This window comes from Stenella coeruleoalba (genome assembly GCF_951394435.1).
Source record: "Stenella coeruleoalba genome assembly, chromosome: 1".
Classification (NCBI taxonomy): Eukaryota; Metazoa; Chordata; class Mammalia; order Artiodactyla; family Delphinidae; genus Stenella; species Stenella coeruleoalba.
The window spans coordinates 132599890-132625315 of record NC_137169.1 but is presented as its reverse complement, the minus strand read 5'-3'; the positions used below and the strand labels follow the sequence as shown (position 1 = coordinate 132625315).

The 25426-nt window shown below is 39.2% G+C and overlaps 1 long non-coding RNA gene across 1 annotated transcript in view; it reads right to left on the bottom strand.

Annotated features, from left to right (window-relative positions):
* LOC307186600 overlaps positions 1 to 25426 on the bottom strand; it is a 429363-nt gene that overhangs the window by 387710 nt on the left and 16227 nt on the right. Inside the window, exon 2 of the long non-coding RNA XR_013828419.1 lies at positions 8661 to 8726. This is a non-coding gene — a long non-coding RNA (uncharacterized lncRNA). The remainder of the gene's footprint in view (positions 1 to 8660; positions 8727 to 25426) is intronic.

The window sequence follows — 25426 nt, the reverse complement described above, 5'->3', positions numbered from 1 at the left end:
GCAAATCCCCCTACAAGCCCAACACGTCAGGAGCGTGCGAAGTTTAACACAAGGGCGTATAACGCTACAATAAAACCCCAAACACTGGCAGCCTGTGAAGATTTATGGTTGGCCACGTATTAGGAGATTCTATTTTCAGCACATTTTTCCCAAACAAGGGGACTTTCTGCATTTGCAAAGAGCTACCCTGGATAGTCATCAAAAAGTAAATATCATGAATAAAGATATACAAAAATATAAGTATAGTTTTAAAAATGCTAATCTAAAAAACAAAAAGTTCAGGATAGTCGTATTTCATTACCACCCACACTTATGGCTTCCCTTTCTTTCCTTTTCAATGCTCAAAGGTCTGTATACCTCTAAGAACCGTGGTGTCACTTCACTTTAGTGGTCAGCACTGTCCCCTAGAGTCAGGAAGGATCTGAAGAATCATTTCACCCAACCCCTTCATTTCACACGTAACCAATTTGGCAACTTATATGGAGTATCTGCTACCTAAGAGGCAATGGACCAGGGCTGGAGGAGAAATTCTAACACAAAAACTATGTGATTCCATGAGTCATCTAACAAAAATAATTTCATTTCTGCCTTAAAGAAGTTTTACATTTATTTGAGGAGACTGATAACAGATACATAAGAATAAAGCAGGGAAGGATAACTGTAAAAGGACTGATTCAAACCAAGGGCAAATGCACAGATGAAGGAAGTTATTTTAACCGGTGGCATGTTGCAAGGATTTGGAGTAGATTTGAAGCACGGATGTATTTTCACTGGATATAAGTTATTTTCCATAGATGGAATAGTGTTGGTAAAGGTTCATAAAGAATAAACAAATAAGTGTGCTTCAGGAGCTCCAAAGCTTGATTTCTTAGAAGCAATGGAAGAAGTGTCTGAGGTTGGAAAGGCATAGAATCAGACCAGGTAGAGAAATCTCATTATTATTATTTTTACTGTTTTTTATGGCATTTTGTATTAAGTGGAATTTTTGATTGGAAAAAGCAAAGAGAATAGAGATTACGTATATGAAAGCATCGAGTCCAAAACTGATTCAGGATGAGGGCCTCCTAATATTGAGAGTTCACAGTAAGGATGCCCCTAAATGCAAGTAGACAACCTCAACTTCAACAGGTATGTCAACTTACTAGCTCATGCAAGAAAAGACACCCAGAGATAGGTACTTCCAGGATATGTTAATTCAGTGGCTTATCAAATTCATCAGGGAAGCTTTTTTCCCATTTTTCTCTATTCTGTTGTCCTCACCGCATTGGGTTGAATTTCCCTTCACGTCACAACGTAGCTTCTGCCGTTCTTGGTGTGACTCCATGTACCACAGGATCCAAGTAAGAAGAGAGACTGTTTATTCCCTGGGTTTCCTCTTAAGAAGGAAGCGATCCTTCCCAGACGCTCTCCAGCTCACTTCACGTTAGCTAGAACTAATTTATACCCTCATCCCCAAATCAATCTCTGACAAGGCAGTAGGATTAACAAAACTAAGCAGGATTTTACCGTTGAGTCACGGATGGAGAAGTGAACATGCAAACAAAGTTGGGGCTTTCAAGCAAGGAAAAAAGGAAACTGGCTTCTGGGAAGCCAACGCCTACTGCTAAGTGATCAGAGCTGTTCCCAACATCATGTTCTAGGAGATGGTAAAGCCAAGGCCCCTTCTCCCTCTTTGGAACAATGGCTCATCCACAAAGGCTGCAGAGGAGGAAGACTGGGGCCCCTCTAGGCAGCACCAGGCCTGGTTTGGTAGACAAAGCTTTGGGACTGGGACCTTGGTCCCTTCACATCTACTCAAACCAGCAGGCCATCAGGCGCATGCTGGGGAGAGGGGCAGACAGAGGAGGCAGTTCAAGGTGCAGGCAGAGGCTGAGAATCCTTTAGAGAAGATGACTGGAGATAAAGTGGGTTTTTCTCTGCCTTCCTTGTGTTGGCAGGAGCCCCATCACCTCATTAACCAATCTTCGGCTCTAGGAGGGTAGGTCTTTTCCCAATTGCATGCCTCTTGCTGGCCACATAATGCTCAATACATATATTTAGAGAATGTCTTGAATCAATTTATTATTTTCTCAATTACTTTGTTTCATAACATGATGTCAGAATTCCCACTGCCTCAGGGGAGGTAATGTTTTGGTGAAGGTAACTGTTGCATCCTGCGTCAAAGCCCTATCATCTAGGACCCAAATCGATTTCCATAATCATATGTTGCTACGCTGTCATTTCAGTAAGGTGATGATGTTTTGTGAAAACACATCTTTTTTTTTTTTTTCAGCCACTGTTTTTTACTTTATGATAAGAGGGAATTAGACACAGAAACAGAATGAGTCACCACTCCCTCACCACCACTTCCCTTTCGTTTTCCTTCCTGTTTTCTCATTGGAGGCTGCAGTGACCTTCTCATAAGGTCACTGCTGGGCTCATTAGATTCTCGAATCAGGCTTAGATCAAAGTGCTGAGGAGATGTTCTGTCCTTCATTCAACAAATATGTATTCCAGACACTGTGCCAGAGAATTAAAAAATCCAAATAAGATACAGCCATGTGGTCTAATGAGGCATCTATTAAAAATTATAAAATAAAAGTCAATAAATTGACGTGGAAAGATGTCCACAATAAGTGAAAATATATATCTATAAGCATTGTTTAGCTTGGTGTGCATGTATGTATCCAGATATTTTTTTATTTGTTATTCAAACATCTAAATAGCTACATTTTGGGGTGGAGAGTGCTATTTTAAACAAACAAAAACACTTGATTGTAGCCATTTGTCTTTTAAGGGCTGGTAGGGGTGGGAATGGTGTAGTTGGTGATCAGAAGAGCAGAATTCATGCCAGTGAGAGAATAAATCTCTATGCTACTTCCTTCTGCCTACACAAACCAGGGCAAACTGGTCTTCCCTAAGATTTTAATCATGTTAAAAGAAAGAATATGATTTTAGAACCTAGAGGAGATTACTTTTGCCTTATATATTTTATCTTTCCTGCAATGTATATTATTTGCATAATAAAAAGTTAAAAGGATATAGTTCCTATCTTCAAGGAGCTCTTGTAGAAGAGAACATAAAAATAAAACATTGCCATACAATATTATAGGGGATATTATAAGAGTGTGTATATATATACACACATATATATGGTATATATTCATGAGAGGAAAGAGGAAGAAGCCACCAGCTCTACCTGGAGGTACCTAGAAAGGCTTCCCCTAGGATTTGGGCTTTGAATTGGGCCTTTTAAACCAAAGTCTCTCAGAGAGAATACCATACATTAATGCATGAAGGAGCCTGACAATCCAGTAGGACTGGATCTTGGATGATGTACATGGAGACCCACACAGAGAGGGGAGCATTAAGTGGTAGGAAGAAGAGGTTGTAACAGAAGATGGGAACCAGATAATAAAAATACAAGTCATCTTCAAAAATGGAAACGTCATCCATAATGACGAGATGAAGAGTCATTGAAGACTACATTTGCCTTTAACAAAAAAGTAAACACAACCTTAAGAGTTTTTTTAATGTTAATTGTTTGTAATTGGAGAACAAAAGAAATAGAGAACTAAGTCTGTTTATAAACACTGAAGCTTTAAGTCCTTTGGACTAACTCCTTCAGATCAGAGCAGTATCTCCAAAGTCAGTCCCCAGATTGGGGTCAGTCAGTAATAAATTTTTCACTGGTCTAAGAAGCAATAAGATAAATAAGTACGATGTAGTGAATTTTGTATAAAACTACATCTAATTAAAATTTTTAATTTGTTTTTGATGTCTGTCATTAGCAAAACAAAAAATGATCTTATGTTGGTGGCCCCTAAGTTTGTTTGTTTGTTTTTTAGTTTCTCATTCATGAAACAAAGTTTAAGTTCAGGGAACCACTAGATTATAGTCATCTAGTTTCACAAGGCACTGAAAGACAGAAAAAGGAAAATAAGCAAAGCAAAAACACAGAAAAAATGGAAGAGAAATCAGAGAATCAGAGGAAATTCCAATGGTCTAGGAGCCAGTGTGGAGGTGAAAAAGGAACTAAATTTAATAACAAAGCATTTGCTCTCTGACAGATTGGAATCAATCTTTTATTTTAGGAGAGACACAGTTATATCCTTCTTTTAAACGTTTCATGCCAAATATCTAGTTTACACGTTTGTCTTTTTAGGAGAATCATTTGGAGGCTGAAATGCAAGCGAGAGACATGTTTTCGCAGAGCTGGCTATCAGGAAATTTTTTACCAAGTGAATCTTTATTCTCCCATTTTTTTTAACACTGTGGAAAAAAACCCCTCAGAAGATCATGTTGACAATTTTAGCAAGGAAGGAATTAAGATCATGTTCTGGCTTGTGGAATGCAGAGAAATTGCAGGATGTTTGCTGGAAGTTTCACCTTATAATTCCCTTTTCCTTTGCATGACCTTCTTTTTCCAGTGTTGTTCTTTTCTCTGTCCTATAGTTAGTTCACTTGCAGACACTTGTTCCTAGTCTGTCTTCTTGAGTGGTTGTATTCTAGCTACCACTTCCAGGCTTGCAGACTCCTTGAGCTGTTACCCTGTCTTCTGTCTGTATCCCTGCAGGGCACCCGGGCCCACAGACTCACTTAAGTTTGTTTACCTACTTTTCCTTCCTACAAAGAGCAATAAAGAAAATGAACTTAGCTCCATAATCCTCAACGCTGATTTATAGACTGAGACATCCCATTAGTGGTTTTAAATTCAATCCTATCAGTCAACTGTGTTTTGGCAGGATATCTCAAAGTTAAACATCGTAAAACTAGATTTAATGTTAACTTATTGCTATGGAAATATCCTTTTCACATTTCACTTTCCATTTGTGTTAGATCATAACAAAAATTAAATCCATCTGTCTCTAGCAAATGCATAGTATGTTTAGTTAGAGACAAGAAGAACAGAAATTAGAAGAGCAGATTTTAAGACAGGTTTGAAAATGACAGATACAGATATTCAAATCAGAGTTTGCCTTTGCAAACATTTGTGTTTTGTAAAATCCACCAAATGTATGTTTCCTTATAAGTAACAAAAGAGGAAGGTAAAATTTAAAGTCATACATACAAGTTTTAGAAATGTTAATTTTTTGCCAGGTAAGAAAATATTCTGAGTGTATGTCACTATTTTATTTTCTTCTTCTCCATAATTATTTCTAACATACAAATAACTTATAAACATGTTTTTACCATCAATGGTTTAAATTTTTCGTAAGTGTTTTTAGTAAAATATATAAATCTCTCCTTAATCCTATTCTGCTTTTTCTACTCTCCTACCTAAAAATAACTAAAATAAGAATTTGGGAGATTGGGATTGACGAATATACACTAATATGTATAAAACAGATAACTAATAAGAACCTGCTGTATAAAAACAAATAAAATAAAACTCAAAAAAAGATGAGTTATGTGTCCATATTTATACCCTTAAAGCTCCCGATTTAGTTCCTCAATATGTGCTTATTGAATAGAATCAAATTTAACCACACTGATATGCCTTCAACAGAAAATGGCATTTTTGACTGTCTTAGTATTTGTCCCTTACGAAGAGTTTCCCTTTCTATGATATTTGTTTGAAATAAATAATTGTAATTATTAAATAGGAAAAAAAAAGAGTTGTGTGTATTCTTCCTCTTTGGGGTATATTTTACGCAGCTAACAACAAATCCAATTTCTCAGTAACTCAGAGCATGTATCAGAAAGATATATAGATTAAGCACAGTGGCTTGCATTGAAAAAAATATACCACTATCACCACTTCTTAAGTTAGGATTAATAATAAGTATCATTTAAAGAGTACTTAGTAGGTAGCTGAAAAGTTCACACACATACATACATATACATACATACATAAAAACAGACACGTAATTTTGTTTATTCTATGAGGTAGGTGCCTTTAATGTCCCCATTTTACAGATAAGGAAACTGAGACTTATTGAATGGAGACACTTGGTTAGTAAGAGGCAAAGCCAGAGACAAAATCAAGGTCTAACTCTGAAATCCATTGAAAATATCCTAGATAATTGTAAAACATGTAAGCAGACGGGTGGCCCTATAAATCATGATCATTCAGCTCCAAACGACACCCAACACTGTCTGACAACCTTACTACAAATGCTCTAGTGAGAAACCACTCGCACTCTTTATAAAGTCCATTGCATACCTCCTCAAGGCCTGGCACCTAGGAGCCACTCAATAAATATATGTTTAATAACAACAACAATAATAATAGTGAGTACTTAGATACCATGCGCCAATTACTTTTCTAACCTTTATATATATTTAACTCCTTTAATTCACACAACAAATCTCTCAGGTAGTTACTATGGCTATCCCCAGTTTACAAATGAGGAAACTGAGGCACCAAAGAGGTTAGGAAAACTGTCCTGGGTCACACAAGTAGTAAGAGGCAGAAATAGACTTCAAGCCCAGGCATTCGTGTTCCACAGTTCCATAATCTGTAGTTTAAATAAACAGATGAATGAATGAACCAGAATGATTTTTATCGACATAAATCAAGTTGTGTCACTGCTTTGATTTAAACGCTTAGGGATTCCCCACTGTATGTAGGATACACATGTTAACTTCTCAGCCCCGCCTGTAAGGTCTGGCAGGATCTCTGAGTTCATCTTTCGCCTCATATTTTATGCTTCTCCCTCTCTGTAGTCTGAGACAACGGATTTGGTTTGGTGGCTTTTTTTTGTTTTTTTCCAATTTAGGCCCTTCACACATGCTGTTTCTTCTCCCTGGAAGGTCATCCCTGTACTCTTAACTGGTTAATTCCTATTCGTCATTTAAGACTCTACCTAAATACAGCTTCTTGTGAAACAGCTTCTCTGATATGCCAATACAACCCAGATGTCTACGCTTGTTATAAAATCCAATAACATTTAAAACAATTTCCAATTGTGCTTGCCAGTGTGTGTAGATCTGATTGTCTTTCTCTTTCATTACCCTATAAATTTCAGGAGAGCAGAGACCATGACTCTTTTTTTCCTACACATGGTCTATACTAGGTCCTAGATAAAGGTTGCTGAACGTAAGAATGAATGAATGAATGAACTCAATGAACTCAACTCAATGAATGAATGAACAACTCATCAAAAGCATTATTCATAATGAATGCTCATAATACTGTATGTGCATGTGAATGATTGAAAATTGCCAAATGTATCATCCAAGCACTAACTTAAAAGCCAATACACATTGAAAGAACATCCACCATAGTTTTGAGGAGCTAAGATGGAATATGTAATAGGGAAGAACAAACCTGACTCCGTACTGGCTGTTTCTTTTACTTTAAACTTTGTAGTCCATTGCTTTTGTTACCAGTTAATCACTAAAGGGGTGTTGCCTATGGCTGAAAGTGTACATAATGGCCCATTCCCTGGGACCCTGCCTCCATGCCTGAGCATTAAGATAAAATATTGGTTGGCCAGAAAGTTCATTCGGGTTTTTCCATAAGATGTTACAACCCAAGATGTTGGCCAACCCCATGCCTTTGTTTAGCTCACGGGAAACAGCCTGACCAGGCCCACCTGTGAATGGCTGCAGGAAAGAAGAACTTAACACATCCCCTCAGGAATCTGGCCAGAACCAGGAAATATTTGCAGCAACTTTACCTCCTCATCCCCTCTCCCTTTTGCTCTAGAAAAGAAACTAGCATGCAAACCCAGGCAAGATGGTTCTTTGGGACACTAGTCCACCATCTTCTCGATCTGCCGGCTTTCTGAATAAAGTCGCTATTCCTGGCCCTAACGACTCGTCTCTTGATTTACTGGACTGTGGTGCAGCGAGCAGTATGAGCTCGGACTCAGTAAAAAATACAGTCGAGTCAAGGATCTAATGAAAACAAAGGCAGATCTACCTCCTCTTTTCTTCCTCACTATGTGAAATATGGTCATTACAGTTTCATCAGCCAAACTTGTGGTAAAAGCATACCCTCTCTTCTTTGAGAAAGGTCTCCCCCCATCACAGGGCGCTGGCACAGTGTGAGCAAAGGACCATGTCAGGCCAGTCAGGGTCTCAACACTTCTAGCAGCCGTGATTTATTCAGCAATAGATGAGCCCAAGACCCCAGTGGGCCAGAGTCCTCCACGTGACTGCTATGTTAGTTCAAATAAGGTGCAATTCTTCTTTGCCTTTGGAGTCACAGTTTTGGGAAAATTTAAATTTAAGGCTGATTACCGGCCATCTCTCCAAGTCACATGGAGGAAACCTCTCTACAGGACAACAGAAAGAGGCCAATGTGCTAACATGAACAGAAACAAACAGAGACAAGAAACCGAGAGAAACCTCTAGTATCATGTAAGCCCTTGTACCCAACTCTACCCAAAGTCAGCTGTATCTCAGAGTTCCCAGGTACGTGAGCAAATACTTCTTTTTGATAAAGTTGACTTGAGAAGAGCTTTCTGTTACTTGCAGCCATGTCCCCTGATTCACCCATCTTCCCAACCAGCTAACATGTCTAGTACGTGAAAGCACAAGTCCTTGAAGAGACCCGTTTCAAGACCTACAGATAAATCAAAGGGGATTGGTTTGTCTCAGGCTTACAGTGAGCTTACACACAGTATATAAAAACAGAAAATCTTACCCTAATCATAAAATCATACCAGGCCAACCAAAGGCGGGGAAAGCGAACCATCCCTGAGGAAGGAAGCAGAAAGGAGGAAACTTACCCTGTCCAAAGCAGCTTCTGTCCCCCTGCCCTGGTGTTACAGGTGAGGCTCCTGGGGAAACACCACCTGTGATAAAGAGAATTCCATCCGATCAGGCCTGGCTTCCTCGCGAGAAGTGTGACTACAGGGGCTGCTCTTTGTTTCAACCTGAGTCTGGGTTATCACTGTTTTAAACTTTGAGAACAGATAAGCCTAAAATCACCTTGTAACAGTTGAAATTTCACATCTGTTTGTATGATGGAATTAGCTTGGGAGTTAGACACCAAGGTCTGTATTTTATTTTTTCCACAGAGTTCCTCAGTGCCTTAGGAGAAGAGGGCAAAATAATACAGAGAACAAAGAACTTAAATGAGCTTCTAAATAGATTTTTTTTTTTAACTCATTGCATAAGCAATGGTTTGAAGGCTAAGTGCGGGCTCATCTACAAGTGTGGGCTTTTTGACATACAATTCTATGTTTTTTAGTATTTTTCATTCCAAGAGCTTGGTTTTCCAAAGAGAAAAGGACTCAGGTCATATTAATTGTTAACACTGGGAGAACACTTACTGTAAGGCAGGTGCTGCTTCTGGTTTGACATAATTTTAGCCTTTTTAATGATCTTACTGTCTTCATATGGCTGATGAGAAATTACAGAGTTTTGATTACTTGTGCAAATTCACACAGCTATGTAACCACAGGCTGTCTCTAATATTGCCCGTTCCTCTACCTCTTCCAGAACCTCCACACTGCCCACCAATCCTGGCTCTCTCTAGGCAGCTCTTTCTGCCCCTCTGTACGTCAGCAATTTTAGATCGTTATTACTCTGCGTGAAATCTCTACCCTATGCTTGGCCATTTGTTCTACTCTCTGGGAGATTCCTCAACTGTATCTTCCATTTCTTTTATAGCATTTTCTAAAATCTTAATAAACATTTTTAATTTTCAAAAGCTCTCTTTTGTTCTATGAATTCCCCTTCCCATAGCATCCTTAATCCCTCCTGTGAGGATACCTATTAGAAGGTATTTTTGTTTCTCTTTTGTTCCTTGCACTATATTCATTCCTTCGGGGACATTTAATGTTCCACTGGTGTTGGAGTGTTACCTCGGATATGCAGCGATCCCTTACGGCTTATATTTGAATATATTTGAATATAAATGGAGCTGGAGATGGAAGGGGAAGGGGATTTGAAGAATGGTTGCTGGATGGAAACCTAAGAATGGATATAAAACACCCTCCTTTCTGACCCTAATGTACCAGCATAGGAGGACTTTTTTTTTTTTTTTTTTTTTTGCGGTACGCGGGCCTCTCACTGCTGCGGCCCCTCCCGTTGTGGAGCACAGGCTCCGGATGCGCAGGCTCAGCGGCCATGGCTCACGGGCCCAGCCGCTCCGCGGCATGTGGGATCTTCCCGGACCGGGGCACGAACCCGTGTCCCCTGCATCGGCAGGAGGACTCTCAACCACTGCGCCACAAGGGAAGCCCCCTAGGAGGACTTTTAAAAAGATGCAGTTGCACTGAAATATGTACAAAGTAACGTTGTCCCTGCTGTTACTTACCAAGGTACCAGTGATTACCATGAAGAAGTCTGGATGAGGGAACTGATTCTGGGCTCTGAGATCTTCCTTTGTTTGCATTAAGCTGTTCTGTCAAGGTTTTGTGTGACTTACTGTAATCTTTCTTCCAGGCCCTACCCAGGTGGGTCCTTGCTTCTCAACATGACCGTGTCATGCCTAGTGTAACTGGAATGATCTTGTGTTCATGACCTGTGCTCTCTTGAGTAACTGCCTTCTTGAGGCACAATTAGCATTCTTCGGTCTGACCACTGTGTTCTCCTGTTTGTTATGACTACGGGAAATGTCTTAAAGCTTCTCTGGCCAGAAAAGACTGTTTCTGCCTGGCGTCCAAAATGCAAATATATCTGACCCTTGTGTGGTGCTATTAAATGTCCTCCAGTCATGGGTGCTGTAGAGCATCACTTAGGTGCTGGGGTCCCGCAGAACCAAGGCACTGTTTTCCATGGCTCCAGGCAGTGAGGTCTGCTCATGCTTCACAGCTGAGAGCCTTCCCAGGACCCACCCTCGGCTGAGGAAGCTGTCTTGACGAAGTTCTTGCCCCCGTCCCCACCCAATCAGCCTGCATCCAATGACTGTCAACATAGGCATGCACAGGTGTGACCCCCTTGCCTTCATTTGGGAGACTTTGAAGGCCACCCCAGCTCCAGAACCCCTGTAGGACGGGCTGAGATGTCAGTGGCAGTCACGTGACGGATCAGCTTCTCCCTCTGCCTAAAGCTGCCTTCCTTCCTCCCTTTCTTACAAACCTTCTGCAAGTAGCCATCCATCTGAGTCTGTTCCAGGGAACCCAAACTAATGACTAACATCATTAAGGTTTAATAATCACTTAATTTCCAGTAACTTATGGGTTATATTAGATCTATTCAAATGTGGAAATAGAAATTAATCATTGATTCTGCCATGAAGAGACAATTGTCTAATTCACAATTATTTAAATCTTCCTCCAAAGTACTGGCCATTTTACATTTAGTAATTTGTATTTACTGACGCATAGCTCTTTTAATAATGAGTTTATAGGGAAACTAGGAGTTAGATGAAAAAAAGTACACTACCTGATTCAAGTTTTATTCAGTTCTGATTATTTCATTTGTTCTAATTTTAGGACAAAGCATTCCTAGATAATTTGAAAAACACTGTCTGTAACTCATGTTTGTTTTTAGTTTCAAAACTTTAGGTCCAGTGTTAAATATGAAGGCTTTTTAAAAAAATCTCAAGAAAAGCTTCAAGTGCACCTATGGTTTTGTCTATCCAGCATTCCTTCCTTTGGGGATACTCCCCATTCCTATAGCTTGTGGTCTCAGTGGGCTGTCAGTCATGATGCTGCCCTATCCCCAGACATGAGCAGTGATCCAGACTGGGTAATAAGCATACTCCATAGCCCCAGACAAAACTATAATCAAAAAGATACATGCACCCCTATGTTCATAGCAGCACTATTCACAATAGCCAAGACATGGAAACACCTAAATCTCCACTGAGAGATGAATGGATAAAGCAGATGTGGTACACATACACAATGGAATACCACTCAGCCATAAAAAAGAATGAAATAATGCCATTTGCAGCAACATGGATGAACCTAGAGATTATCATACTAAGTGAAATTAAGTCAGAAAGAGAAAGACAAATGCCATATAACATCACTTATATGTGGAATCTAAAATATGACACAAATGAACTTATCTATGAAACAGACTCACAGACAGAAAGAACAGACTTGTCGGGGCTTCCCTTGTGGCGCAGTGGTTAAGAATCTGCCTGCCAATGCAGGGGACACGGGTTCGAGCCCTGGTCCGGGAAGACCCCACATGCTGTGGAGCAACTAAGCCCATGTGCCACAACTACTGAGCCTGCACTCTAGAGCCCATGAGCCACAACTACTGAGCCTACATGCCACAACTACTGAAGCCCATGCGCCTAGAGCCCATCATGTTCTGTAACAAGAGAAGCCACCGCGATGAGAAGCCTGTGCACCGCAACAAAGACCCAATGCAGCCAAAAATAAATAAATAAAGTAAATAAATTTTTTAAAAAAAGAATAGACTTGTGGTTGTCAAGGGGGAGGGTGGGTGGGAGAGGGATGGATTTGGAGGTTGGGGTTAGCAGATGCAAACTATTATATATAGGATGGACAAACAACAAGGTCCTACTGTATAGCACAGGGAACTATATTCAATATCCTGTGATAAATCATAATGGAAAAGAATATATATATATTTATATATATATATATCACTGTGCTGTACACCAGAAACTAACACAACATTGTAAATCAATTATACTTGAATAAAATAAATTTTAAAAAAAGAGTACTCCATCTCCTTGGCACAGTGACTGGGCCAGAGGTAAGGTTATGGCCCAAATAAGGATAACAAGATTCTTCCCTGGGATTTATATACATGTGCTGGGGGAAAAAAAGGATATAGCCTTGGAGCTTCTTGGAGCTTCCTCTAGCCATTTTTCTTCTGTGTGCTAAGATCTTATGAACAGAATGAAGCCAACACTAAGAAGGAAGCAAAGCTGAAAAATGATTTAAGCTGAGTCTCTGGTTGCAGTCAGGGGGTCCAGCCTGCCTTCTGGACTTCCCACATATATAAACCAATACATTCTAATTTACATGACTAGCGTGAGTCGGGTTTCTGTCACTCAAAAAGACACCTAACACAAAGTTTTATGTCACCATCTTACACCCAAAATCATCCCTCTGAGGAGACTGAGGTACAAAACTTCCAGATGCAAAATAAAGGAGTCACTGGTATGAAATGTACGGTGTGGGGAATATAGTCAATAATTATGTAATATCTTTGTGACAGATGATAACTAGACTTATCGTGGTGATCAGTTTGAAATGTATAAAAATATCGAATCACTATGTTGTGTACCAGGAACTAACAGTTAGCTGTGGGTCAATTTTACTTCAAAACCAAACAAAACAAACTCATTAAAAAAAGAGATCAGGGCTTCCCTGGTGGTGCAGTGGTTGAGAGTCCGCCTGCCGATGCAGGGGACACGGGTTCGTGCCCCAGTCCGGGAAGATCCCACGTGCCACGGAGCGGCTGTGCCCGTGAGCCATGGCCGCTGACCCTGCGCATCCGGAGCCTGTGCTCTGCAACGGGAGAGGCCACAACAGTGAGAGGCCCGCGTACCGCGGAAAAAAAAAAAAAAACAACAACAACAAAAAAAGAGATCAGATCTGTGGTCACCAGAGGAGGGAGGGGAGGAGAGGGGAATTGGATGAAGGTGGTCAAAAGGTACAAACGTCCAGTTACAAGATAAGTTAAGTACTAGGGATGTAATGTACAGCATATAAATGTAATGAACACAGCTGTATGTTATACATTAAAGTTGCTAGGAAAGTAAAGTCTAAGAGTTCTCATTACGCGGAAAAATTTTTTTTCTATTTCTTTAATTTTGCATGTATACGTACGAGATGATAATGGATGTTCACTGAACTTACGATAATCATTTCATGATGTGTGCAAATCAAATCATTATGCTGCGTACCTTAAATTTATCCAGTGCTCTATGTCAACTGCATCTCAATAAAGCTGGAAGAGAAGATTTTTTTCTAATTAAAAATTAAATCTTCCCTCTAGAGACTCAATTTCCAACATCTTTTTTCAAAGGCTACTGTATTCCATACGCAATTAGACTTTATGCAATCATTTTCCCACCCTCCTCTAGCTGTTTTCCTTATGTGGCCATAGCATCTGATATTTTTAGTCAGCCAGTGCTTAAAGTTATTCATAAAGCGCTACCTTCTAATTCTGCAGCAAATATTTCCCACTTTCTGAAATAGAACAGTTTCTATTTAAGGGACCGAAGTCCTGGTGTGCTACGTTTTCTTTGACACTAATTTGTCTGTGTGAAGATGAGTCTGAGGATCCTGAAGCTGCAACCAAAGCACCACGGTTTCCCTGATGGCAATTTTCTCAAACTGCTGACATATTGCTTAGGAGAAAATAGCCCCTGTAGTGCTAAATTTGCAAACCTAAATCTGTTGAGGCAGCAGATATCACATGCTTCGTTAAAACAGTGAAGCCAGTCATGGGACAATTAACTGTGGAAACCTGCCACTCAAATGCCTAATAAAGAAGCATCCCAAAGACTCCACAGGGCTGGCTTTTTATGCCACCTTAAATACGTTCCAAGAATCACAGGGACAAGATTAGCTCCTCAACAAATGATTTCTGCAGCTCTAGAGTAAAACTGTTCTGTACACGAAAAGCCCATGACTTGGGTTACGAGTTTAATTTGATGTTCAACCCATTTGTTAATTGCTGACATTTACACAGGTGCTCAAGAGGCGTGAACATAGAGGCTAAAATAGAACCCCAAGCTGAACACAGTCGGTGCCTCCTTGGTCACTAGGGAAGCTTTACAGCTTATATAAAGCATGATTTGTACCCTATTTGCATAAGCAATTCTCGGTCTCAGAAACACAGGATGTTAGAATCAGGAAGCACATAATAGATCATATAGTGTAATTCCTTGAAATTGAGGCTCCCAGGAGATAAAACGATTCACCTAAGATTTCACAGCTAGTGGTTGACACAGCCGGGAACTGAATCCAGTTTCCTTGCAATCAGTCTGGAGCCACCTCCTTACTTCCCTCCTGTAAACTGTTCCCTCCCCATAACCCATAGGTTTGCTCCAACCTCTAGCTGTGGCTTGGTGGCAAAAGCACTAGATTTAGGGTTACAGGACCCAGATTTAGGTCCTGGCCTTGACACTTTCAACATTTGTGACCTTGGTCAAATCACGTTAACTTTGCTGGGCTCCATCTTTTGCATCTTCATCTTTTCGTCTATCTCATGGGGCTGTTATTAGAACTAAATAAGTGACACGTAAAGCACTTGGAAAATTATAAATCAGTTTGCAGATGCAAAGTATAATGATTATAACCACATGGTAATAGTGGTTAAAAGAAAAACACAGATAATAGGGATCATCGGTAACTATTCAGTACCTTTCTCAGCAGAGCACTGAGCTCATTTTTCTCCAGGGTTTCCTCCTAGAGAGAGAATACATATCTCGAAGTGGTTGACATTCCAAAGGACAACAAAAGAACAAACAGATGATTTCTGGAGGTTACGTCGTTAAGTCAGAGTATTTTGCCTATTAAACAAAGATGTGGTAAATTTGGGAGAGTGTGTCATTTAAGATGCCTTGAACCTTGAGGACCAGGAAGGCCTGACTCAGAGAAACAATGGAACTCGGGCAGCCCCAGCTGTGGTTTGTATGAGTCCCAGCTAAGCTTCTCTGCAGTTCCCTTGGTTTCACCCTTCTCCATACATTGGCTTCTTTAGCCAGTAGAGCTGCAGCCTTTCCTGGCATCACAGCCCCACAGCGTAAAGTTCAGAGGTTAAGAACCTCTGCATCTTCAGCGTCTCCTACTTAAAACTGAAGAAATCTTGCCAGAAGATCCCAGCAGCCCTCTCCTCATACCTCTCTGGCCTGAAATGGATACCACGGAACTACTGAGAATGGTTTAAGATAATCAGGATACATTTGCCTGAGTTGGGGATGGAGCCAGACTTTTCTAATGCTTAGGTTTTATCGTGGAGGGCTGAAAGCTTGAGGAAAATTAAGGAGAGACTCAGAGGATTCTGATGCCATAGCTTTCTCACTGTTCTGTGTCTTTGTCACTCGTCTTGCCTCCCAGGAGCAGCAATCAATAGAGGTAATGGCCCTGGGGGAGGTAGAGAGGAAGCTGTTTATCGATACCAGTTCAGTCTCCAGCTTGTCAGTTCTAGAGCAGTGGGGAGTACCTACAAATTAAAGCTGCTGGAGTTCTGTCAGCATTCTGTTTCTTTGTTACCTTCTGTTGTGCTATTCCAATGAGAAGCCAAGCTGGGAAACAGAAGGGCAAGTTATACATAGTTAGGACAAACTGAATGGAGAAAACCGATTTCAGGAATCTAGAAAGAAAAGAAGCATCGGTTTGGAAGACTGAGGAGAATAATTACCTGAGAGAGAGAGAAACTGGTTATCAGATGGACCCCAAAGGACATAGGAAACAGGGCTGAACACAGGAGGAAAGTCAAGCAAAAAATGGGCAAGGTTGGCAGGACAGTCCAACTAGAGAATGAAATACATTCACGTTCAAAACAAGTTTAAAGAAACACACTTGAGAGCCAGATTTGGCCCTTGGGCTGCAATCTGTGACTATTAACAGAGTAGCTGAGGAGAGTCACTGGAGGCTATCTAATGTCTAGTCAAATGGAGTCAAATGGAGAGACATTTGAAGAAGTTTAACCTTCACTGCAGCACTATTTACTGTAGCCAGGACATGGAAACAACCTAAATGTCCATCGACAGATGAATGGATAAAGAAGATGTGGCACATATATACAATGGAATATTACTTAGCCATAAAAAGGAACAACATTGGGTCATTTGTAGAGACGTGGATGGACCTAGAGACTGTCATACGGAGTGAAGTAAGTGAGAAAGATAAAAACAATTATCATATATTAACACATATATGTGGAATCTAGAAAAATGGTATAGATGATCTTATCTGCAAAACAGAAATAGAGACACAGCATAGAGAACAAACGTATGGATACCAAGGGGGAAAGGGGGGTAGGATGAATTGGGAGATGGGGATTGACAGATATACACTATTGATACTAAGTATAAAATAGATAACTAATGAGAACCTACTGTAAAGCACATGGAACTCTACTCACTGCTCTGTGGTGACCTAAATGGGAAGGAAATCCAAAAAAGAGGGAATATATGTATACGTATAGCTGATTCACTTTGCTGTACACCTGAAACTAACACAACACTGCAAAGCAACTATACTTCAATAAAAAATTTTTTAAATATAAAGTTTAATCATTTTTTTCTAAATATTTTTTACTTTAAAAAAGAAAATATAATAAAATTTTCCATATATTTAAAATGAATTCTATTTGGTTCTATTTCATTTGTATGGATCATTCCACATATAATATCAAACATAAAAAGTTTCCTAGGGGCTTCCCTGGTGGCACAGTGGTTGACAGTCTGCCTGCTGATGCAGGGGACACGGGTTCATGCCCCGGTCCGGGAGGATCCCACATGCCGCGGAGCGGCTGGGCCCGTGAGCCATAGCCGCTGAGCCTGCGCGTCCGGAGCCTGTGCTCCGCAACGGGAGAGGCCACAACAGTGAGAGGCCCGCGTACCACAAAAAAAAAAAATAATAATTCAGCGTCCATAAATGCATGGAGACAGGGCAAATGTACCTGAATCTATTTTTGGCTGGTGAACACTCACCATTTTTGGCGGACTGAACAGTCATGTGCATCCAATCTCAGCTCAATGCAAACACCAGCAATAGCTCTGATTTGTTTCTATGGTTTCAAATCACTGCAGACGACACCTGTGATGCAGCTTACAGTTATGCCTCCTGCGAGAACTCTGGTTACAACACTGTACTTATCCAGCTCCCTTCAAGAAATCCTATCACAAAACCAGAAATTCTGATTTCCTGAGCTTTTAAATCACTACTTGAAAACCCTCCAGGTGTCTGATATTTCTTTGATGATGGTCTAAAGAAAAAAAGAGTTTGGGTTGGGGTAATGAAGTATTTACATGCCAAAGAGGAGAAATGTGAGTTTTGAGCTTTCAGAATAAAGCACTAGGCCTCCTCTTTCCTTATCTGGCTGATTCTCTTGATGCAATACTTATCAGCACCGATATTTAATGAGATGCCAATAAGCCTGCTCCAATCTTTTGTTTGGATGGTATTTTGCTAGGTAATCATTCACTTTGGTCAGTTGAAAATATTTAAATGGCACACTAGATATGTTAAATAAATTAGGCTGCACCTAAGAAATGTAAAGAGTGATCATTAAAGTTAGATGTATTCATTACCGTAAGGGTAGCAAGAAAGAAAAGAACTTCCGAGTTCTAGACCCAGCAGTTCCTGACACAGTAAATTTGTGGGAGACATTTGCTGAATGCATACACTGCAAAAATATACGCTGTATTCTATAGGGCTTTGACTAGAAACTCCTTCTGTGGTGGGTTGAATAACGTCCCCGCAAAACTCACGTCCCCCCAGAACCTATGGTAGTGGCAATAAAGAGAAGTAGATGGACTGACGTGATGTTAAAAAAGACATATTTTTCAGAAAGACAGGGTCATAACGGAAATGGAAGAATTGAATTTCACTCCCTAATTCTGATTTGGGATCCTGGGTAAATGATAGTACCACTCTGATATGAGAAAAGGTGAGCAGTAAGGTGAAGGATGAGAGAGATGAGATGACGTAAGTTCAAGATACACTGAGTGTCACAATTAGGACTGCATTCAACCAAGTACAAGAAGCTCTACTGTGGTGGCTAATTCTTATTTACTCACACAATAAAAACCTGGGGGCAGAGAGTACAGGCTGGATTCTGTGTCTAAACAATGCCATCAGGGACCCACTTCCTTCTGTCTTCCTGTTCTCCACCCTTCCTGCATGGTTTTCATTCCCTGTGATCCCAAATGACTTCTGTGCCTTCAGAGTTCTAGGCAGGGGAAAGAAGTAAGGAGGAGAAGCGGAACCAGGACACTCCCAAATATGCGACATTTATGGAACTTTTAACATGGCCACACCCTTAACTGTAAAGAAGGCTTGAAAACTGAGTTTTAAATCTCTTACAATCAATATAGAAGAAACAGGAATGAGTTAAATGGACAAACTGCAGTCTCTGACACACTGAGATTGGAATGTCTGTGCAACATCCATTTGGAGATCAAGAGTCTGAAGAGATGAATATATAGATGGCAATCAAACCCTTAGGAGTGAATGAGATAGATCACTCATGAAAAGTGGGTATAGTGAAGACCAGGACAGAACTGTGGAGAAAGGAACATACACGCACGCAAGAAAAAGAAGACACTGTGAAAGAAACTGAGGAAGAGAAAATAAAGGTAAGAGAAAACAGGAAAGTTGATACCAAGGAAAATAAATAGGCATCAATCAGCATGGCATTATATAGGGAAATATAAGTGGTTCAGTATTGCTGGAATGTAAATAACAGAGGGTCTTATGGGACTACAGTGCTGTCAAAGGAGATAGGGCAGATCATTATAAGTCTCATAATGTGTGCTACCCCAGAAATACAAAGGATCGTAATAGGATACTATGAACAATTATATGCCAACAAATTGAGCAACTGGAAGAAATGGATAAATTCCTAGAAACTTTCCATGAAGACTGAACCATGAAGAAATAAAAAATCTGAACAGACAGATTATTAGTACGGAGATTGAATCAGTAATCAAAAACCTCCCAACAAACCAAAGTCCAGAACCAGATGACTTCACTGGTGAATTCTATCAAACATTCAAAGAGGAATTAATATCAATCCTTGTCAAACTCTTCCAAAACACAGAAGAGGAGGGAACACTTCCAAACTCATTTTATGAGGCAAACATTACCAAAACAAGACAAGGACGCTACAAGAAAAGAAAATTACAGGCCAATATTCCTGATGAACATAGATGCAAAAATCCTCAATCATATATTAGCAAACTGAATTCAACAATACATTAAAAGGATCATACACCATGATTAAGTGGAATTTATTCCAGAGATAATAAGGATGGTTCAACATCCACAAATCAATCAATGTGATACACCACTATAAAAAAGTGAAGAATAAAAATCATATGATCATCTCAATAGATACAGAAGAAGCATTCGATAAAATCAGCAACGATTTATGATTTTGAAAAAACTCAACAAAGTGGGTATAGAGGGAATGTACCTCAACATAATAGGCTATATATGACAAGCCCAGAGCTAACATCATACTAACAGTGAAAAGCTTTTCCTCTAAGAGCTTTTCTTCTAAGAACAGGAACCAGAGAAAGACGCCCACTCTCATCATTTTTATTCAGCATAGTACTGGGAGTCCTAGCAGCACATTAAAGCAAGAAAAAGAAAAAAAAAGGCATCCAAATTGGAAAGGAAGAAGTAAAACTGTCATTATTTGCAGATGACGTGATATTATATGTAGAAAACCCTAATGACTCCACCAAAAGAAAAAAAAAAGACAAAACTGTTAGAACTAATGAAAAAATTTAGTAAAGTTGCAGGATTCAAAATCAGTATACAGAAATCTCTTGCATTTATATACACTAACAATGAACTACCATAGAGAGAAATTAAGAAAATAATCCCATTTACAATTGCATCTGAAATAATAAAATACCTAGGAGTAAAGTTAACCAAGGAGATGAAAGACCTGTACACTGAATACTATGAGACATTCATGAAAGAAACTGAAGAAGACACAAATAAATGGAAAGATATTCCATGCTTATGGATCAGAAGAATTAATATTGTTAAAGTGTCCATATTACCCAAAGCCATCTACAGATTCAATACAATCCCTATCAAAATTCCAATGCCATTTTCCACAAACAATCCTAAAATTTGTTTGGGAACACAAAAGATCCCAAATAGCCAAAGCAATTTTGAGAAAGAAGAACAAAGCTGGAGGCATCAAACTCTCTGATTTCAAACTATATTTACAAAGCTACAGTAATCAAAACAGTATGTTATTAGCATAAAAACAGACACATAGATTAGCGGAACAGATTACAGAGCCCAGAAATACACCCACATATATATAGTCAATTAATTTATGACAAAGGAACCAAGAATATACAATGGTGCAAGGGCAGTCTCTTCAATAAATGTCGTTGGGAAAAACTGGATACCCACATACAAAAGAAGGAAACTAGAGCACTACTTTTGGGTTCATACACAAAAATGAACACAAAACGGATTAAAGACTTGAATGTAAGATCTGAAACCATAAAACTCCTAGAAGAAAAAATAAGCAGTAAGCTCTTTGACCACAGTCTTGGTGATGATTTTTTGGATTTGACCCCAAAAGCAAAGGCAACAAACACAAAAATAAACAAGTGGGACTACCTTAAACTAAAAATCTTCTCCACAGAAAAGGAAACCATCAACACAATGAAAAAGCCACCTACCCAATGGGAGAAAATATTTTCATATGATATGTCTGATAAGGGTTAATATCTAAAATATTCAAGAACTCATACAACTCAACAGTAAAAAAAAAAAAAAAAATCTGATTTAAAAATGGGCCAAGGAACTAAAGAGACATTTTTCCAAAGACATACAGATGACAAACAGGTACGTGAAAAGATACTCAACACCACTAATCATCAAGGGAATGCAAATCAAAACCACAGTGACAATTTATCTCACACCTGTCAGAATGGCTATTATCAAAAAGACAAGAAATAACAAGTTGTGGTGATAATGTAGAGAAAAGAGAACCCTTGCCACTGTTGGTGGGACTGTAAATTGGTGCGACCACTATGGCAAACAGTATGGAGATCCCTCAAAAAACTAAAAATAGAACTACCGTTTGATCCAGCAATTCCACTTCTGGCTATTTATCCAAAGGAAATGAAGTCACTATCTTGAAAAGACTCTTGCACCTCCATGCTTAATGCAGCATTATTTACCATAGTGAAGACATGGAAGCAATCTAAGTGTCCATAGATGAATGAATGGATAAAGAAAATGTGGGATATGTGCAATTGAATATTATTCAGTTATAAAAAAGAAAGAAATGTGGCCAATTGCCATATTCATGGGCCTAGAGAATACTATGCTAAGTGAAATAAAGTCAAACAGAGAAAGATGAGTACCATATGATTTCACTTAGATGTGGGACCTTAAAAAAACTGAATTTACAGACACAGAGAATAAATTGGTGGTTATCAGAGGCAGGGAGTGGTGGATGAGCAAAATGGGTGGTGGTGTTCAAAAGGTACAAACTTCCAATTATAAGATAAATTAATCATGAGGCTGTAATGCACAGCACGGTGACCATAGTTAACAATGCTTAATTTTAGGGACTTCCCTGTTGGTGCAGTGGTTAAGAATCCACCTGCCAATGCAGAGGACACGGGTTCGAGCCCTGGTCCAGGAAGATCCCACATGCCGTAGAGCAACTAAGCCCATGCACCTCAACTACTGAGCCTGTGCTCTAGAGCCCGCGAGCCACAGCTACTGAGCCCGCATGCCACAACTATTGAAGCCCACGCACCTAGAACCCGTGCTCTGCAGCAAGAGAAGCCACCGCAATGAGAAGTCCGCACACCACAACAAAGAGTAGCCCCCACTCACCACAACTAGAGAAAGCCCGCGTGCAGCAATGAAGACCCAACACAGCCAAAACTAAATAAATTTTTAAAACAAACAAAAAACCCCAAATACTCTATTTTATATTTGAAAGTTGTTACAAGAGTAGATCTTAAAAGTTCTCATCACAAGAAAATAAAACTTGTAATTATGTGTGGCGATGGATGTTAACTACATTTACTGTGGTAATCATTTCACAATACATACACATATCAAATAATTAAATAGTATGCTTAAAACCAATACAATGTTATATATCAATGATATCTCAGTTTTTTTAAACTAGGGAAAAAGTAAAAATAAGTGAATTTAGAGATCATTAGTTAACAATTTTTTTGTACAGGTGGGGAACTCAAGTCCCAGAGAATTAAGGCAGTTGTCCAATTCCACACTGCTGTTGGTGGCAGAGTCAAGAGTAGACACTCAGGTATGTAAGTTTCACTTTATGGCTCTTTCCATCAAACTGCATTGGACAATATAATCCCTGTCCTGAAGGAGCATGTCTGGTAGGCAGACCAGATAAATTCACAGTCCTTAAATAATCAGAGAACAATTCTAAGGATATATATAATTAAATCAAGGGCATGGATCACCCTCAGACTAGTTAATTGGTACTTGAGTAGCTAGTTGAATTATTAAATTCTGATGATAACAGTTACTGATTCTTCTGAATCTAATTGAATAATTGAATAAAATAATGGTGAGTCTTATTGTTACAGATTATACTACAAATTATCCCTAATTTGTTTCTAAATTATGTAATCATGAAACTGCATCTCCCTAGGGGTAGCAAAGTTGAACCAAAGGTTAAAGACACACTCCTGAGTCGGTAGAAATCTGAACCTGGCCTGTGATATTATATTTGCTCTGCTCAATCCCAGTAACTTAAATATCTTAAGTCTTGTTTATATTACATTAATCAAATAAATGGGAGAAAAAAAACAAGATAGATTATTTGGCCTTAGCCCAAAAATAAAAAAAGGCTACTTATCAAATTAACAGAAAAATGAAGTTCTTTTTCTAAATATCATAAAGAAAATGTCAACTTGAGATAAAACATTATTTTCAAGACTTCTCTAAATGCAAGTGCCATAATTAATCCTCCATTTCAAAATGTTTTAAGTTATCTCATGTTACTGGAGAAGCAACAGTAAATTAAGTTCGTGGCTTAAAAACCTCTCAGATTTGTATACAGGTTTCCAAATGCTTTCTAATTACTTATAGTCAATTGGCTTCGTTGCATTTAATTCATTTTTACAAACATTGTGTGAAACCTGACGGGTCACAAATATGAATAAGACAGGGGCTTCACCCTCATGTTTTAATCAGGAAGTCAAATATTATTTAAATGAAATAACACTGACTGAGAACCTTCTGAATACCTTTCAGGCACTACCATATAATTTCGTAATATTCTTTCAACATATTTGACAGAGGAAGGAAAATGAAGCCCAGAGAGATGAACATGGCTGTGCAGAGGCACAGAGGTAGCAGCAGTAGGGCTGAGATTATTTTTTTTTTTTGGTGACAAATCTTTTATTATAAATACACACACACATGCATATACCAATATACAGACACACATAGTATATTTAGCGGAAGAAAAGTAACCAGAATACCATTCATTAGTACAGGCAAATTTTTAAAATGCTGGACATGAGAAGGCTTTCAAGGAAAAATCTAACTGAGAAGGGGGATGGAAGGCTTTATAAGGTTTACCAAGAGAGGATCAGGTGAAGTTCAGCTAACTTCAGAGGAAAGTTAGTCAAGGACATCTACAGGGATGAGGGCATACAAACTCCACCATGGAGAAGTCCCTGAGTCCTGCAGGGTTTCTCAGTTTCAAAAAAAAGAATAATAAAAATAAAGGAATAGTAGGGCTGAGATTTGAAACCTGTTTTTCCTTTTTCCAGGTTCAGTTACTCTTTACAACACCACATTTACCTTCAAGGAAGAATGAGAGAGACACAGAGAGAGTCAGCTTTGTAGACTGAGAGAAAGAATAATATAAATTAGGCCCAGAGAATAAAGTGTTAACTGGAAATCCCACCTGGCAGAGCTCCTGTGGGAAACAAGCAAAAGGTGAAGCACTTGCCATCTCAGGCCAGGTAGCCTGGTGGGAAGGGGAGGAGAGTGTGGGATAGAATTCCTGCCAACCTGGAGAATCCAGGGTGTGACTTTAACAGTGCAGTGCGGGGTGCAGGTAGGAAGAAAGGATTCCATGTGAAATGGGATTTACAGAGAACCTGCCTGTGGATGAGACCCTGAGGATTAGGATAATTTTGGTTAAGTAAAGAAGGGAAGAAAGGGAATTGGAGATGGATCCCAGGAACATACCTTTTTTAACAAACGTTCCCCAGTAAATCTAGTGTACACTAAAATCTGAGAACTATTCATTTAGATATTTGGCAAATATATCACTGTAATAAATTACAACATCTAATTCGATGGGAAAAGATCATTAAAACGAAAGAGCTCATTTTTGCCCTAAGGCCAAATATTAAAAATTTCAGAGGTTTGCAATATATATATATATATTTTTTTTTTTGCATATATATACATACACCTAGAGAGAGGACATTTTAGTTAGGACTGAAGTTTTGATATAAGTACTTCAGTTGCTGGTCCCAACTGAAATTTATTTATAGAATATCTGATCCTAAAAGGACTGTGTTAAAAGACTGGCAGTGATAAATTAGGTATTTTCTCTTATTAAATATGTCATGATCTATTAAGAGAGAAAGACACGTAAGCAATGGTTGGCTCGCAGGGTGATAAGTGCTATACATGTGATGCATGCACAGTGTGGAACAATGGAACTAGAATCAGCTCTTCTTAGTTCATGGTGGGGAAGGGACAGGATTCAAGAAAGATGTCCTTGGAAGACAGACTTGAGCTGTGCTTTGAATGATGAGAAGGCATTTATCAATACCAAGCAAATAAAGGTGGGAGTTTATAACTTCAAAAACCAACAGAAAGAGAAAAATGACTGAAAAAATAAATGACTAAAAAAACAACAAATGAAAAGAAGGCAAGAA